Consider the following 19,089-nt stretch of genomic DNA (forward strand, 5'->3'; position numbering starts at 1 on the left):
ACCGGATCGGTCTGGAAAACCGTGTGGTCTGTGTTTATGTGAGGGAGACGGCGACACATGGTTTATGTATAAGCATCATTCATGTCTCTGGCACTGAGTGGCGGCCATGACACCGGCCTCTGCAGCTCAGCGTTTTCTACAGAGGTTTTAATCACCGCTCATAAACCCCGAGACCTCGATCGGTCGCCGCTCTGCTCGTGTTATTACAGACCGCTCTGATCCCTCCACTCGTCTTCTGCGACCTTCTGCGACCTTTCAGCCCGTCGGCGTCCAGGGCTTTTGGGAAATGTTGTTTTATAAATGAACACCAGAAAACAGAAATATTAAAAAAAAAACCAAAGATATTAGGTCGTTTTTCAAAAACTGCTGAAGACTCTTTTAGTTATTAGATGTCAATGATAGACTGAACTTATTGAGTTTGTTCAACCAGAAACAGAACTGATGCCTTTAGTTATGCTTCATTAGAAAATAAAAACTTATTGACTTGTGATATTATCATGATTATTTTTTAACATGTTACAGTCGACAGTGCAGATGTGACCGAGGCATTTTGACGGTTCAGCGATAGATGTGATATAAAAGAGTTTTGCAACTGTCCCCTGTGACCCTACATGGATGAGCTGTTTAACCCATCGATGGATGGACATAAAAATATAATTTTTCAAGTTTGTTTTCGAACTTTTAGCAAGTATTTAGTGATCTACAACCTGCTTATTTGATAGTAGATCATAATGTTAGAAATAAAACCATATAACATGCAGAATAAATCAGTTTGACTATGATGCAGACTGCAGGTCATGTTTCCATCCAGTTTGTATAACACGCAAATCCTATGGAAATTTTTATCAATGAGGCAATTTTTTTGTAAATTTTCGCGTGATAAGATTACATATAAAGTCAATGTAAAGACGCACATAGATGCAAATTTGTGCCAGTGGTGCGATGCAAATGGAGCAAACACGCAAAATTTGTGTCATTCGCCTGTTTGCGCAAGTTCAAAATATTGAACTCGAGCAAAATATTTGCGCGAATGTCACGAGTAAAAAAATATTCCAGCGGGCAAACTCCCGCGAGTAGAGTGAGGCGAATATTTTACACGTTATGCGTTAATTCTCAAGTCAACGGCCAATCTGCAGGAGAAAGAAGACGACATGCACAATGACCTCATAAGTGCAACAACAAAAAGGTAAACAAACGTAAAAACCGGTGGCGAAAAAGAGAAGATAATGGTAGTAAGTATTGTATTGAAGAATTAATTTTCCAGTTAAAATTACAGTCCTGTCTACTTACTTAGTTCAGAGATGTCATCGCCCGCCCTCCCTATGGGAACACGTCATCATTTTTGGTGTTTCAACTCGCAAATTCAAAATGCGCCTTAGAATAAGTGGAGGGAAACATGACTACAGTTAACCTTAGTTTGGAAGCAAATTACATCCATATTTTCTTTTATTCAGAACGAATTCAAGTTAATGAGAATTTAGAGACGATGGTTTATTTTCTTCACTGTGTCTAGTTTGAGAGTCTGTTGATGGTTGTAGTGGAAAATGACTTCATGCAGGTGGTTTGATTGCTTTGTGACCAGGGCCAAATAGAATCAGTAATTCTCTTAAAGGTGTTGAACTCATTTTTTTCTGAATAAATGAGTTAAACACCCAAATCTGTTGGTGTACAGGTAAAACAAAGACGATGGACGTGGCTGCAGATTCTTCAAACTTTGAAGGCTCCATGGAGTTGTGGTCTTAAAGGAATAGTTCACCAAAAAATGAAATTCCGTCATTGTTGACTCACCCTCATTCTGATGAATACTCCGGAGTAGTTTTTTATTCCTCAAAGTGCAACGTAAACTTTATATGAGAGTGATAGCGCCCGACACAAAAATGTCCATAAAACTACACAAAAACCCTCTAATATTCCTCCACACTGCTCGTCCACTGCAATCCAAGTGTCCTGAAGGGAGATAGTCCAGAGTTTACCCAAAACTACGTCATTTCGGCAAGTCCGGCAAGTACCCAGGCAAATTCAATACAGGACTGTTTAGGCTGTGAAAATGTCCTAAATGAGGTCGTTTCCAGTAAACTCTGGACTATATCCCTTCAGGACACTTGGATTGCAGTGGACGAGCAGTGTGGAGGAATATTAAATGGTTTTTGTGTAGTTTTATGGACGTTTTTGTGTCTGTCCCTATATTAATCTCATATAAAGTTTTGGTTGGACTACGAACCGGCCTCCCGGGTCTCCAGATGCACTTTGAGGAATATATTGAGTATTCATCAGCATGAGGGTGAGTCAACAATGACAGAATTTCATTTTTTGGTGAACTATTCCTTTAAGACCAGTCTGGAGATCACATTTTCAAAGTCTTGGTTTTGTCTCGGCCTCCATCAAACTGGACTTGGGATTTTTTCTCAAGATCTGTCAAGACTAATGCAATCTAATTAAAAAACTTTAAGATAATTCAAATAGTTGTACTACTAAAGTATCTGCCTGTGTTAAACCATCTGAACAACTTGGTGTCACCAGTGTCATCTTTTCTTTTTTTTAGCTGAGGAGGAATAATGTAAATATCAAGACACATGATTATTATGAGGACTGGTACTGAATACAGTGATGGGCTTGGAAATGGTCTCTCATTGGTTTGGTCTCGGTGTTGGACTTGGTCTCAACCGCTTTAAAGTCTTGGTCTTGACTACAGCATACCTCCAATGAGAAAATGGCTGCTCATTAAGGTTACGTACGTCTGATCCTTTTTTTTTTTTAAATCTCAGATCTCCGTCGGCAGTAGTGATAATAAAAACTGGGCGTGTGGACTTTGATGAGCGGGTGTTTACCAGACAGGAAGAATATTATCAGGACTCATTGTGAGGAGTGTTTGTGGAGCCGGGGGGGATTCTGGGATGTGACGAAGAGTCGGGTCGTCTTAAGAAAGAGAGTCCATCGCACGTCCCTCACCTTTTATCAAGGTGTGACAGTAAATCACCGACCGGACTCACTCTCCCACTCATGAACACACAAACAGAGGAAGTGCAACGAGTCTGCGAGATGAATGAAAAACTAATTACACAGTCGGACGTGGAAACATGCGAGGAAGAGAGAAGGAGGGAGGAGGGGGAGGAGGGGGCTGCAGTGATGGAGTCACTGTGGGGAAAGTGGATCAGTGAAACAATATGCGAGTGTGCGCTTTCGAAACTTTCATCATGGACTCTAACGACGGAGTATGTTTGTCAGAGCGAGCTTTTGTTTGGACAGGACGGGCCGAGCCCCGAGAGCAGCAGCAGGCCGCGAGCGAGCGTGACACCGGTGGCCACGGGCGCCATATGGCACCGGGAACTGGATACAACACAAACAAACACAGGACGGTGGGATTACATAGGCTCTATACTGTGTGTATGTGTGTGTAATGTGTACTGTATGGTGTGTGTGTGTGTGTGTGTGTGTGTGTGTGTGTGTGTGTGTGCAGCACCAAATGTCAGTATTTTGATCGCCTCATGAAAAGACGATTCAATGTCAAGTGCAGTAAACACTGGAGACGTTCAGCTGGAAATATCACTTTTTAAAGGCTCATTAACATATATTTGGGTGTTAATTTTGCCTTCCGGCCCCAAAAATGTGAGAATTGACAAAAAAAATCTGTAATTTTCAGGCTCCCTAGGTTGAAATCCATGTGGTTTTACGAGCTGTTCCCTCAGTGATGTAACTATTTGCATAACCCCGCCCCTACCTGGTACCTGTAGAAGGGGGCCGGGCAAGCAGTGGCTCATTTGCATTTAAAGGGACAGGCACTGAAACCAGCCGTTCTGAACAGGGCTGTTTAGAGAGGATGAAAAGAGCTGTGATGTTTGATCCTTGGGGGATTTTGACCGAAACATGTCACAGACATGTCTTTAAGACACCTGGGAACTATTTTAATTTGTGGAAAGGGGGCAGAATATGTCTCCTTTAAAGTTGCATCACACGCGGAAACTAAGTTAAAACTCCATATTTTGCTGTTATTCTGTGTTTTATATTAAGCGTTGATCCATGTGAAGATCATAGTGTTGATTTAAATACCAAAAAAAACCAACAACAAAAAAAACATGTCGATGTGGTTTTACATCTCCTCCCACGGTGGTATCATGGTGCTGCTGCACTGTAATATGAATAGTGAATAATAAATAAGTAAAAGCTTTATTTGTGCAGCAATTTTCATATGTAAGGGCAACTCAAAGAGCTTTACAGAGCCGAACAGCAACGGCAAACGACAAATTAATTTCTAAACATGCAGATGGAAGGTGCATTGATTAAAATATTTAAAGTCAAGTTAAAAGGTGGTGTCATTACAGTGTAAAAAGGAACGAAATGTTTTTAGCTTGAATATAAAATAAATCAAATTATTGATGCCTGGTTCACTCACTTTCACTGAAGTTAGTCAAACTGATGAATCAATACATTCTTCTTTGCTCATTTTTTGTGAGTGCGTATATAGAGATGGAAGAAGTTTCCTGAATCTCAGAGTGAAGCTGCTGCTCCACCGTCCGTCTCCATCTCGGAATGGAAGTATTCGAATTGAGGCACAACTTTTGCAAACAAATTTTTGCAATGCTAAATATGACTGTTAGCTGTGTGAATATCTAATGTTAGCTCACTTTTCTCTACCAACAACTTTTATCCATCCACACACAAGTTCACAATTTTATATCATTGGCTTATTACAGCTTGTAATGAACCATCTTGTCGTAGTAGAGGATCTTTGCCTACGCTCGCACACCTGTCACTCAAAACAGCCACAACTTCAATTATGCAAAACATTAATCCTTAATAAACTGTCGACAGTCGTCACGAAGGAGGAAATGATTGGTTTCTGTACCAGACTGTAAACATGTTTGTTTCTGCTGTAAAGTTAAAGAACATTTTAACATGGGAGACTGTTGGAGACTGCCTCTAGTGGTCAGGAGAGGAACTGCATGTTTAGTTGTTTTTTGACCTCCCAGGGCCACCATAGATTGAAGCTGAAACTTGAATTCCTGCGTGATACAAACAGCACAGGAAGTTCCCTGATGTAGAACTGGGTCATGACATCACAGACTGTATATAAAAAGCCTCATATACATTTTTAATGGACGTTATTTCCCTCGGCGGCCGTGGCGACGTGACGACAGCGGCTGATGATCCTCCGTCAGTTTACACTCACAGTGTCACGACTGTGTTTTACTGTGAACTCTCATAGAGCACTGTTAGCGTTAGCTCGTTGCCGCGGGAGACAGAGGGGCGAGTGAGCTCTGACAAGAAGCAGGAGGCCCCGAAGTCAGAGGAGCCCGGGGCCGAGAGCGCCGCCGCCTCCGCAGGGACGCAGACCGGAGCTCAGGTCTCTGCTGATAAACAACCAGCAAGAACACACACACACACACACACACTTACACACACACACACTAACACACACACTAACACACACATGTGGCCAGCAGCGCACACAGCATACATGAAAATACACACAGCTCAGTGTGTTTGTGCAGGAGACACTCAGCCACAGGCCGGTTGTACAGAAGGAGCCTTTGTTCTGTACAGTACACACACACACACACACACACACACACACACACACACACACACACACACACACAAACACACACAAACACACACTCCGAGTCCATGCATACCAGGCCGAGCAGACGGAGGCTGCAGGTTCAGGACTGTTGCATCTGTCTCTTACATCTGTGTTGTCTCAGCCGAACACACTGCATCATCTAGAACATGTGTGTTTCAGGTTATTAATCTGTGTGTGTGTGTGTGTGTGTGTGTGTGTGTGTGTGTGTGTGTGTGTGTGTGAACTGTAATGACCCGACAGAGTTCAAAACTTCCTGTGTGAGCAGCACAAAAAGTGTGTTAGTTAGTTTCGTTGAACTTCGTTGTTTCAATCAGCTTCATTCAAATTTAAGTTTTTGGAAAAAGTGACGGCTCTAGTGTGTGTGTTTGTGTTTGTGTGTGTTAGTTTTTATTTAAAATGTATTCTTAAATGTAATATTTACTGTTGACACACACAACAGACCGTTGCACACTCAAATTCAGCTGGAAAATGATGTGTCATTCAAGTTTCAAGTTTCAAGTTTCATCACACACACAGTTCACAGGAACGTTCAGTAAACTACCAAAATAAAAGCACAAACCATAAAACTCTCTTTTTCTTTGTGTAAAAATAAATTCTGCAAAAATCATTAAAATGTATGAGTGAATGATCTGATCCTTCGTCATCATCATCACCACACTGATGTTCAGACACACACAGTCTTGGTCAACTGGACAGAGTGTGTGTGTGTGAAGACAAAGCTTCTGCTGCATTTGGCTCAACAACATAAAACAGTTGAACACAGGAAACGGTTCGATCTCTGGAGGACGATGGAAACACAGTCACAGTTTCTGACGCTTTTTAGTTTGGTTTAAAAAAGAAATGAATCGTTCCAATAAGTTGAATCCTCTGTTTATCAATCAGCCAATCAATCAATCAATCAATAAGTAACCAGGTGAAACAGTATTTACAGTCAACACCGTTCTGCTCAGCCGTCACTGATCTATCTGTTTGTCTCTAATTCACAGGTCGACCGGTCATCAGGACGTCGGCGGTTCGATTCCCAACTCGTCCTTGAGCAAGGTACTGAACTGTGTGTGTGTGTGTGTGTGTGTGATCAGTATGAATGTGAGTGATCAAGGTGAACTCAAGGTTTTGTGTTGTAAAGAGCTCTTGAGTCGTCCTGAGCTCTGATTGGCTGATTGGAACAACAGGAAGTCCTCGTCCTCGTCCTCGTCAACAACAACCTGAACTCTGTCGACCCCGAAACTGTGTCAAACAAACTGATCAATAACCAACAAACAGCTTCAACTGGAGCATCAGAGCCAATCAGAGGAGGAGGAGGAAGAGGAGGAGGAAGAGGAGGAGGAAGAGTGAGTCCCGATCGACTGTAGACCAGAGCGGCATCTTTATGCAAATGAGAATGACTGAGGCATCCTGGGCAATTTAGCATTTTTAAATTGCACTCAGTGGCTTTTTGTGTTTTGATGGAGCGTAGACTAACTAACAATCAATTTGAATGTTTTATTTTTTGTTTCTTTTGTAGCACTATGTCTCGTTATTATTTTGACACCCTCCTTGAAACCGACCCTTCACACTATATATATCTTGAAAAATTACAGTTAATTAATCTACGGGTATGCTCATTTAACCTCCCACAGTGATCAATGACTCCACAAAGTGGCCAGAAATGTCGTACCCGGACATCTACAATGTATTTGGTCCAATCACCGGGTAGGTTTTGGCTAAGTGTTGTCTGTAAATAGCCTGTTAATAGCCAACTTTTTCTTAGTTACTTTGTCAAGTTAGGCTGAACTTTTCAATGGAGGGATGCCGCCGGGCACTGCCCCTAAATTACCCAGGATGCATCAGTCATTCTCATTTGCATAAAGATGCTGCTCTGGTCTATAGTTTCTACTTTTCCAGAAGAAGAACTGAATATTTGCATTATCCTTTAAACACCTGCTCCCTGCTGCTGCTGCTGCTGTTGTCAAGGTCTTTTCTAATCACCGAGAAAAAAAAACCCTAAAATTGTAAATGGCACTCGTTTCGTTTTCTCTTCAAGAGCCACTGAAGAACTCAAAGAACGAACGCACGTCGCTCATCCTCGGGCTTTTAATGGAGAGTTTTTTTTTTATCGTCTGAAGCTGCTTCACAGTTTCTTCCTCCCTGATAAGAACAAAAAAAAAACCAACAACAACAAAAAAAAAGTCTGTCAAATATCGTCTGCTCTGCTTCAAACCACTGAATCGAGACTCGCAGATGTTCACAGCGTCCAAACAGGAGAAGGAGAGGATGAACTCAGCAGTATAGGATTATTAATTCATCATTTAGATGAGCTGAATTAACATTAACAGGAAAGAAAATAATCTAATATCCACACATGCACGTTTATCCATGTGAGATGCGTAATGGAAAAACACATTCACCTTATCTGCAGCCATTCACATCCATGCAACACACCCACCCACACTAACACAGACAGACAGACAGACAGACAGACAGACGAAGGCGGGTCATTCAAAGTAAACAGCTGGATTTAATCATCATTAATCAATTAATTAATTAATTTCTAAATTATCAACTGGTTCTTTTTCTTTCTTTTTTTTTTGTAAATCTCAGCCGCTCCTCTGTGTTTATGTTCATGTTCCTCTAATTTTATCAGCCAGCGTCTATGAATTGGACTCTCTCTGTTCACCAGGAGACGTTCACTGCATTTGCATTCTGTAATTGCCTTATTGGATTCACTCCCTCACACACACACACACACACACACACACACACACACACACACACACACACACACACACACACACTGTTCTGCAGCCACACGCCGCCCCGCGAGCAGCCGATGTGTGCGTCCATTTTGCAGGAGATGAAACGTGGCTTCAGGCTTCGCTGTGTTACCACGGATACAGCTTCTTCTTCTTCCATGTTCCTGATTGAGCAGCTGCTCACTCACTCTGCGTTTGTCGCCCCCCGGTGGTCGATACATGACGTGTCGTTGCGTAAACAAGTCGCGGACCGATGTGACCAGAACTTTTATTGTCATTTTACGTAACAAAGGATCAGGGTTGGGTATTGTTCACATTTTAATGATTCCCATTCCTAATGATTCTCGATTCCGGTCCTTTTAAAGATTCCCCCGAGGAGTTTGTAATGTGGATGAATCTACGTTACCACTTGTTAATGGGTCCATTTTCGATAAATGTATCGTTTTGTCTTTATAGTTATTTTGATATTATTATTATTTAGTGGTCGACTCGCCCAGCATTTCCTACTTTCGGTTTCCCAGACGCTGTCCAGCGGGTCATGGGAATAACGCCGACGGATCGCTAGTTGGCATCGTTTATGGTCGGAACTACGACGGTATCTTATCGTCTTCCAACCTCCGACTATCATTCTTGATTTGAAAACATTCTTGGCAAATGTTTTCGCTTTCGTTTGTCATGCGCCGGTCCAAGAATTTCACAGTGTCCGTGGAGGCTCATGGGAAATATCAAAAAAGTTTGCACAGTTTGCTTAATAGTGTGTACTTGTTATATAAAGTGTTACCGTTAAAAGTTCTTTGTTGGAGCTCTAAGAGTTGGATGTTTCCTTTTTTCTAGAAGTTGGTGGAGACCAAAACCAGAGATGAGACAGTGACCTGAACCTTTTAGCGATCGATAAACAAGTTAGCCAGCCGCGAACCGTTAGCATGTGAAGCAGTGAAAACATGGACGACCTATACATTTCCTACCTGCCACATTTGTTTTCCGATATACAACCTTCTTCTCCCTCTGTTGCACATTTTTATTTTGTTCGACTTCTAAGTCAAATTGGAACTGGAACTGGAACTGTGGAGCTCAGTGAACGTAACACGAGTAAATCTGGTTTGATATACGGACAAACACAACGTCATGAGTTCAGCTGATGAGGAACAAGAGTCTTTTGCTGGATGTTAAAGGTATAATGTGTAGGAATTCCCCCCATCTAGCGGTGCAGTTGCATATCGGAACATATTCTTGATGTTGCATTCACATGAAATCGGGCAGACGTCAGACAGACCCACTCGTGCATGTAACAGGATAACAAGCGTCTATGTAAACTGTGGTCCGCCAGCACGAGGAAAACATACAGGCGTGACCTGTGAACTCGTACCAGATCGAACTGGTACGACTTCACAGGTCGGAAAAACACGAGTTACGGGTTGCCTTGAACGCACCATAACGTCTTGTCAGCCGATGGAGTTGGCAGCCCCCGCCCTTGTCATGGATCTATTGGTCCTCGTCCCTACGTCACCACATTCAGGCGCATCCCTTGGCTGCACACACAGCCCTTCATGCCGTTCTCTCTCCTCATTGGATAAAAACTGTAGGATACGAGAAATGTTTTCTCCTCGGCTCAGAGCAGAGCAGAGTGACTGACAGACCCGTGTTTCGGTCCAAACACTCTATGTAAGTGATTGCTGTCGGAAGATAGAACTATTTAAGACTTATATTAACACAAAAATATCACTTACTTCTGCTTTAATGACTAAGCAGCTGTTTGCTAACGAGACAATGTGTCAGAGCGGTGCTGCCCCCTGGTGGCCGGAGGGATAAATACACGCAGCTTGACAGACAACAAACAGGCTACAGTGTTGTCACGACTTCCCCTCTTCGTCTAACACTGACAGATTAGCATGTTAGCAGGAAGTTGATGTCCTAGCCTATAGATCGTGTTTTGGACGTTTAGCTTCGTCTCAGAATTTGCTCGTCAGTCGATCGATGATTCATTTCGTCTGTAGTGAAAACAGCAGCAGTCAGTGGTTCCTCTCTCTTTCTCTTTCTCTCTCTCTCTCTCCTTCACACTTCCACTCTCTAATACTGTACATCTCCTCTGCTGCGGCTCATCAACATTTTCCTCCACGGCTCTGCATGAAAAGTTTGCTTCTTAACTTCTCGTGTTATTAGATTTGACTCGCTCATTTTTCATCTTGACAGCTTCACTAAAGCCGCCTGAAAAGCCTTAAAATATTTGTGTGTGTGTGTGAGCCAGGATGTGTGTGAAAACGAATACGCTCTCCTCGCCCATTTCCCTCAAGTCTACTCATCCTTGTCGCTATTTCAAAAGCTGCTTTCCCTTTTCTTTTTTCTTTTTTTTCCCTCCTCCTCCTCCTCCTCCGAATTTCCCGAACCCCTTCCTCCTTAACCCTCCATCTTATTCCTCTGTTCTTCCTCCTCCTCCTCCTCCTCCTCCGTGATACTCTCTGTATTTTTTTTTCCACCGGAGGAAAAAAACAAAAAAACAACAACACTTGTCTTCTGGCTGCCAGTTTGTCTCCAGCCTCTCCAAACCTTTCCCCGCCTCGGTATTGGCTCGCCGGAGCGTCTGCTGCGTCGCCATTGGCCGGCTGCAGCAGGTGAGGCCGAGCCGTGCCACCTAATCGATGCCCTGCAGTGATGGAGCGAAGTGCCAGACGCTCGGTGCAGCAGCGGCGGAGCTGCAGCCGTCAGCATTGGCAGCTCTCCACCGAGCCGAGCATGGGGATGGCATGACCTTCAGACGGCCGGGACCGAGGGAGGGAGGGAGGGAGGGGGGCGGGGATGCACACACACAAACACACACACACACACACACACACACACACATACATACATATACACACATGTGCACGATTGCATAGACACACACACACAGACTGAAGCCGTGCATGTTTTCCTTGTAAATTACGTTTGTTCTCAAAGTGTCCGCCTAACTCCACCTCTCCTCTGCAGAGGACAATGCTCAGTTTGCCTCTACGGGACCGTGAGCGTGGCATGTAGACACTTTTTGAAGGTCAAGGAGAGGCTCGGATAACATATGCACACACACACACACATACACACAAACATAGGCTGCAGAAGCTCTTTATCGAGTGTATTTCTTTTATGTATCTATGTATATTTTTTACTATATAGCTTCTTTTTAATTTATTACTGTTTCTTTTTTATCAGTCAGAGCCACAGAAACGTAATTTCGTTCATGCATTCACCACAAGGTGTATGTTCATTGAATCTATCTATCTATCTATCTATCTATCTATCTATCTATCTATCTATCTATCTATCTATCTATCTATCTATCTATCTATCTATCTATCTATCTATCTATCTATCTATCTATCTATCTATCTATCTATCTATCTATCTATCTATCTATCTATCTGTCTATCTATCTATCTGTCTATCTATCTATCTATCTATCTATCTATCTATCTATCTATCTATCTATCTATCTATCTATCTATCTATCTCTGCCAGATGCTTGAAACTGCCACGAAAAACAGTAATTTATTATTATTACAGTAAACTGGACTTGAACCATCAACCTTCTTTTCTTGTCGATACAAAACATATATATTAGTAAAAAATCTAAATTATAATAATGATATGATATGATATAAATAATGATAGATAGGAATGATGATAGTGCCCCACCCACCTGTCGTGACAAACTGCAGCTCAGTTCTCAGGTTGAGTTTGGGTTTAATATTTCGGTTTAGGTCGGAGTTTTTTTTTCCCTTTCCTTATTTTATTTGTTGTTAAATCTCATGAAAAGGTCAAAACAAAGATTGTTTTCTCAGATGTTCAGACTGAAGCCAGAGGCTGATGATGAGGGCGTGTTGTTTTTTTTGAAGTGTTGTGAGAAGGTTTAGGAAACACATCCAGAGTCTGAAGGAGTTTAAAGTGTGTAATAATTCAAAAAAAAAAAAAAAGAAAAAAGAAAAGAAAATTGGCTCAATAATTCCTGAATCGGTGAGACACTGGACTATTTTCAGCTGTGGATTAATACAGACTTGACGCTGTGCTGAGGTGTGTATTTATAACAGCAGGAAGGTTTATGTAGGATCGATCCTAGTGTGCTGGTCTCAGATCAGTCCAGTTGTGTGTGTGTGTGTGTGTGTGACTCTATACGACTTGGCTGCACAGTGTTTTGGATGAAGTCCTGTTGCTCTTGGATCTTTTTTCTTTTTACATCTTTTTTCCCCCGTTTAAAATAAGACAAATTATAATATCTCTGTCCGGACAGCATCCGTGTTTCTGATCAAGTCCAGAAAACTTTTGGATCAGTCCGGTCCTGAATAATGTAACTGGTTCTGCAGCTGCCGCGTGTTTTTGGACTGAGATGAATCTCGGTATCAAGAGTCACATGGATGTAAAGTGTGCGCGTGTGTTTACATCAATAACTGTGACTTTGTTCTTATTAATATGGAAGAAACGCGAGGAACAAAAGCAAACATGGACGACGTCTCACATCTGCCGCAGACAGATGTTCGGTGTAATTAAACCCAAACTCGATGCATATGGTGTCATATAGAGTGTTTAATCATCACACGCTGCTGCCAGACGCATGAACCCCATGTTTAAAAAGACGCTTTTTTAAGGCGAGACACTATAGGCAATACACAGTTTTTTCATGCACTGATCAATTTTGAGATTTTGGGCTATTTTTCTTCCTTAACATGTATTCAAGTCAAAAAAAATTGTATAAAAACCACTTTTTCAGAGTTTTAGTAAAAAAGTAAAAAAGAGAACCTTCACGGACATATAAAAACCACTTTAAGGTGGTTATTTTTTACTTCATTTTGTCATGTCAGGTATCATTGTAAAGCTCTCTCTCTCCTGGACAATTATGTAGGCTCCAAAAAATGTAATTTCCTCCGTGTCCGCAACCAATCATAAAAGTACAATTTACAGTACAAGTCTTTAAAGGCCATTTTCTCAAAATTAGTTTTTCCTCAGACGCTGAGTTAGTCAGCAGCACTTACAGACACCAAACCTTCCAGTTTTATCCCTGTCTATATTCTGAAGGTTTTTACAGAGGGGATTGTTGATATATCATTCACAGCCTGATTTATACAACATTTTATTACTAAAAACATGGCGAAATTGGATTTTTTAGTGCTGGTGACAGTATTTTCTCATTTACAAAGAGATACAAAAGAGATATTCAAAATCCCCTCTGTAAAAACGTCAGACTCTCACATGTAAACAAAATAAAACAAGAATTTTGAAAGTGGCTTCATCCATTGTTCAGATTTCTGTTCTGGAAATGTATGCAAATTAGCACATATTTCATTAGATATAGCTTAATTTACATATTTAAACGTAGAATTTGACAAAACTTGTAATACAAAAAATATTTGTCTTTATGTCAGTGATAAACTTGGGAAGTTTCATGGTGATATCTGTTAGTTAAAATTAATTTTTACCCTATTCACCTGTAGTGTCTCAGTCTGATTTGTTTTAAACGCGGCTGCAGCGTCGTGTCGATATGTTTCATTTCTGAAACTAAACTGTGGTGCAGTGGCACATCGATTCAAGCTCCAGATAAAAAACTCACTCCTCTCACCCTCCTGTCTCTAACACTTCTCTCTCACCCCTGACCTCCTCCTCCTCCCCGTGCGGAGCCGTCGGGGCCCCCTACGTCGCCGGCCTATTAACAGGCCTCGGTTCACTGTAATGATGCTTCTCCTTATGTCTGTGCAGCTGCTGCGGCGCTGAATAGGGAGGATAAATCCAGGATCCTCGACATCCACATCATTGTTTCGCTGCCACTCTCTGCTGTCGAGAGGAAGAAACGCTGCCGTTTAACGTCTCCGCACAAAAAAAAGAAAGAAAAAACAGCTTTTAAAAATGCTGCAAATCGACTCAAAGACTCAAAGATCAGGATGGAGTTAGAGTTTATCTGAATCTTTATCTGATTGTGACGCTTCTTGTGGATTTTTAACGATAATAAAACAGGTAAAAATGTAATTTTTTAATTGTGCTAATGCTTTACAAAATGAAAGAAACACAAGGAAAAAGAGAGAAATAAAAGAGGAACAAAGAGACAGACTCTGCTGCTGCTGCTGCTGGACTCGAGTCAGATCTCCTCCCACTCAGACGAGTCTGCAAAAATGTTTCTGCAACAACAAAAACCAACGCAAAAGCAAATGTGTTTTTGCGTGTTTGCGTCTGTGTTTAAACGATGCGTTCGTGTGCCGTGGGACAACAGACAGCTGCTGCAGGATCCATCAGTCATCTGCTGTATTTATAGGCCCATGACCGTGGAACAGCTGCATCACAAAGACATCGAAAGGGACGACGGGGGGACGGAGAAGGAGACGGGAGAGGACGCGGGGACCCGACGAGCTCGACCGACGCCGGCTCACCTCAGCGACATCACTCACCGACTATCGTGTCACTGCACAGGATTTTAAAAAGCCTCCCGACGGGCGAGGAGAGAGTGAGAAGAGAGGAGGGGATCTTTCATTTCACTGATCCTGAGTGAGGCTTTTATTGTGAAACAGATCTCTGCTTCCTTCTGCAGGCATCTGAGCAGGAGCAGCATAAAAAAAATAAAAAAAACAGATTAGCAGGCTTTTCCCTGGAGCTCTAGTAACAACAGGTCGGGGTGTCGGCCAATCAGAAGAGAGGAGACTCTGAGCCTCTCTTTCTGATTGGCTGATAGTTTCCCGAGTGATCCAATAAAAAATAGAGCAGATTTCAGAATAAAACACTCAGAGAAACCAAATCCTGCAAGCTGTAGTTGGATGTATGGATGGTGGGTCCAGGTGGTGAGGGGGCGGGGCTTAGTTGTGACATCACAAAGTGACAGGAAGTCCTGACGGCTGGTTTTAGGGCTCAGTTTCTGAATACAGGCTGTGTGTATTTCTCTGTGGACTGAGGCTTTGATACTTTCACAGTATTAATATAGAACCTAGAGCTGCTTTATAATCACACTACACATGGACATCTACCTTTATACTGTATGGAGCTTTAAAGCAGATATCATCGGCACGGCCGTTTCGGCTAATGCTGTGTTCAAGGCAGGCTTTTGAAACCGTAAGTTACAGCTTCAAGTCACAACTACGACTTGGTAGCGTTCCAGGTAACCCGTAGCTCGTGTTTTTACCGTCCTGTTGTCTGTGAAAGTTCCCTATAACGGCCACTCGTAACTTCCGACCCGTGAACTCGTACCAGATCGAACTGGTATGACTTCACAGGAAGGAAAAACACAAAGTACGAGTTTCCTTGAACGCACCATGAGTTAGCAGCCCCCGCCCTTGTCAGGCATCAATTGGTCCTCGTGCTACGTCACCACATTCACACGCATCCCTTGGCTGCACACACAGCCCTTCATGCCGTTCTCTCTCCTCATTGGATAACACTTGTATCCCACAAGGAAAATTTTCTCCTCGGGTTACAGCAGAGCAGAGTGACGGAGAGACTCGTGTTTAGGCTGAAATACTTCATGTAAGTGATTGCTGACGGAAAATAGGACTATTTAGGACTTATATTAACAAAAACATTCCACTGATATCTGCTTTAACACAAACATCTACCTTTATACTGTATGGAGCTTTAACACAAACATTTACCTTTATACTGTATGGAGCTTTAACACAAACATCTACCTTTATACTGTATGGAGCTTTAATACAAACATCTACCTTTATACTGTATGGAGCTTTAAAGGAGACATATTCTGCCCCTTTTCCACAAATTTAAATAGTTCCCAGGTGTCTTAAAGACGTGTCTGTGACATGCTTCGGTCAAAATCCCCCAAGGATCAAACATCACAGCTCTTTTCATCCTCTCAGAACAGCCCTGTTCAGAACGGCTGGTTTCAGTGCCTGTCCCTTTAAATGCAAATGAGCCACTGCTCACTAGGCCCCGCCCCCTCTACAGGTACCAGTACTCACAGGTTGGGGTGTTAATATGCAAATTCGACAACTAATGACATCACTGGATGACAACTGAGGGAACAGCTCGTAAAAACCACGTGGATTTCAACCTCAGAAGCCGGAAAATTACAGATTTTGTTTAGCCAATTCTCACAAGAGCCTTCAAAGTGATATTTCCATAATACGTCCCCCCTTTAATACAAACATCTACCTTTATACTGGAGACTGGAGCTTTAATATTCCTCCTCATTATGTTTCCTGTCAAACTTTGTTGTTCTGAGTTTAGCACAAAAAAAGCGACACATTAAAGTTAAAGGTCATAGTGAAGCTTAGATCAATGAATCAACTGTTTTTTTCTTTTTGTCCCAAATGACACATCTCCTGTGTCTTCAGTTGCACTTTCGCGTCTGTCGTCTGATGCAGATTTTCCTACTAGACTAGATGCTGATGATGATTATTTTCATCTTTATCTTTTTCCACCCTGTGTTTTTTTCTGTTGGACAATATAAAGTAAACAGGTTGATGCGTTCAGTGACATCAGTACTTACAGATTAAAGCCAGGTGTCGTCAGCAGGTTCCCGTCTGATCCAGCTCCTGTGGGCGAGAGGAGACAAACAGTGAGTTTCATCCTTTAAGTGTCTCGCTGGCCTCAGATCAGTGAAGCAGCTTCTGGATTTAATGAAGTAAAAAAAAAAAAAAAAAGACGAAAGTTTCCTGTTGTTTTTTCCTGCACCTGCTTTAAATTACTGAGGTTTTAGCTCCAGTGTTGAACCGCGACTTTTTGTCTCGCAGGTGTGAACAATAATAACGTCAACAGTGTCTCTGCATGGACCCGACCCGACGCGGCTTCAGGCCTGCAGCCGTTATCGACTTGTGCGAATTACCCGAATTAGTTGACGTCACTCGCAAATTTCGTGGAAACCCGTTGCCCTACACCACTTTAGTTTTTACACATGTTGAAACTAAATATGTTGATTAACATGGAACCTTAAAGGGATAGTTCAACGTTTTGGCAAATTGGCCCATTGCCATAATCCCTATAGTCATAGCAGTAGGTTTGTTATCTTTAATTGTCGGTGCAAGCTATTTTTTAGAACGGCGGAGCAGAGCCGTGAGCTGCTCAGAGCTACGCTACGGAGGCTCATGGGATTTCTTGGTTTCCCTCATCAAACTCATCAAATACACAATCCAACAACTCCACAACGCTCTGGTGGACAAGTTGTGACCTGCACATTCACCACGCTATGAGATAATAACACAACGTTACCACACAGAGTTGTTTTACAGGTAAATACAGAGACTGCTTGCTGAAAAACTGTCCCTGAATGCAATGTGCATCAGCGGTTTTGCATGAATTTCCCTCTAAAACAACTCTGTCTGGTAACGTTGTGTTATTATCTCATAGCGTGGTGAATGTGCAGGTCACAACTTGTCCACCAGAGCGTTGTGGAGTTGTTGGATTGTGTATTTGATGAGGGAAACCAAGAAATCCCAACGAACCTACTGCTAAAACTATAGGGATTATGGCAATGGACCAATTTGCCAAAATGTTGAACTATCCCTTTAAGTTTTGTATTTATATTTATTAGTAGTATGCACTTAAAATCATTGGATAAAACTACCAAATATGACTAGTTGTTGCTACTCATCATCATTTATTACAATAAATGTATTTCCCTCTAATGGATGGAAATTAAGGAAAACCTCTTGATTCTCATGCATTTTATTTTAAAAAGAAAAAGGCAAAACACTCAAAACACATGAAGCCAAACTTGTTACAGTGTGACAAACTTAACATCAGGTCAACATCTGATGTAAAAAAGACTGAAAAAGGTTGTTTAAAATCACTGAAACAATTATTTGTGTGGGTGTTGTACTGTATCTTTGTGTTGTTTGTTGTGTCTCTGCGGCACCGCGACACAATCTCTTTTTGATGACAGATAAGACTACACAGATATACACATGGTAACATGGTAGATGATAAATAACGTTATCCACCGCTCCATGGATTGATTTCTCACCGGCTTCGTTGTTGGAAACAAATGATGAACATGGAGGAGAGGAGGGTTAGAGACACAGAGGACTTGTTTGTTGTCGTACCGCGGCCGAGCAGCACGGAGGAGGCTGAGGTCTGAGTCACGACACCTCTGGATGTCGTTGGCGTTTTTATCACGCCCGAGTTAATACACACACACACACACACACACAGGCTGAACGTCAACACAAGCTGTCGCAGGAAAACATCGATCATTTATTCTTTATTACTCTGTGACTGAGCTGCAAATAAATACAGTTTTCCTCTTCAACGTCTTTACTAAAAAAATTGTTCCTACCATTATGTTTTAAAATTTGAGGTTCAAACTGAGTTTAGATATAAACAGACCCTGAGTGATGAGCCGCTGCAGACACTTTATTTTGGATATTTGATTTGCTTTATTTTGCCGTCAAACAGCCGTTTACTTCTAAAACTTCTGTTGAACTGCAGAGTCACTCCCAGACAGTGACTCAGCAGAAATAAACTGGATACCAGACAGTCTCTTTTCATTTTGTAGAGAAACTCACCGACTGACTAAACCTACGGAGAATTGTGAGTGACAGGTGGGAGAGCGAACGTCATGCACCAAAAGTCTCCGCTCCGCCTCTTTGCTCATTTTTTGGGGGATTATACCTGACAGTTAGAAGGGGGCGGAGTCAGGTACTACCAAGATGGCGACAGTGGAGCAGCTTTAAAGGGATAGTTCAACATTTTTGGCAAATTGGCCCATTGCCATAATCCCTATAGTCATAGCAGTAGGTTCATTACCTTTAATTGTCGGTGCAAGCTGTTTTTAGAACGGCGGAGCAGAGCCGTGAGCTGCTCAGAGCTACGCTACGGAGG

The 19,089-nt window shown here is 42.1% G+C and overlaps 1 long non-coding RNA gene across 1 annotated transcript in view; it reads right to left on the reverse strand.

The window, feature by feature from the left end:
• The window catches only part of LOC146975462 (uncharacterized), a 125,184-nt gene that overhangs the window by 69,039 nt on the left and 37,056 nt on the right, over positions 1-19,089 (reverse strand). Inside the window, exon 2 of the long non-coding RNA XR_015037441.1 lies at positions 16,760-16,805. This is a non-coding gene — a long non-coding RNA (uncharacterized LOC146975462). The remainder of the gene's footprint in view (positions 1-16,759; positions 16,806-19,089) is intronic.

This window comes from Trachurus japonicus, chromosome 13, assembly GCF_045865225.1.
Source record: "Trachurus japonicus isolate A0001 chromosome 13, Traja_1.0".
In the NCBI taxonomy this organism is placed as follows: Eukaryota; Metazoa; Chordata; class Actinopteri; order Carangiformes; family Carangidae; genus Trachurus; species Trachurus japonicus.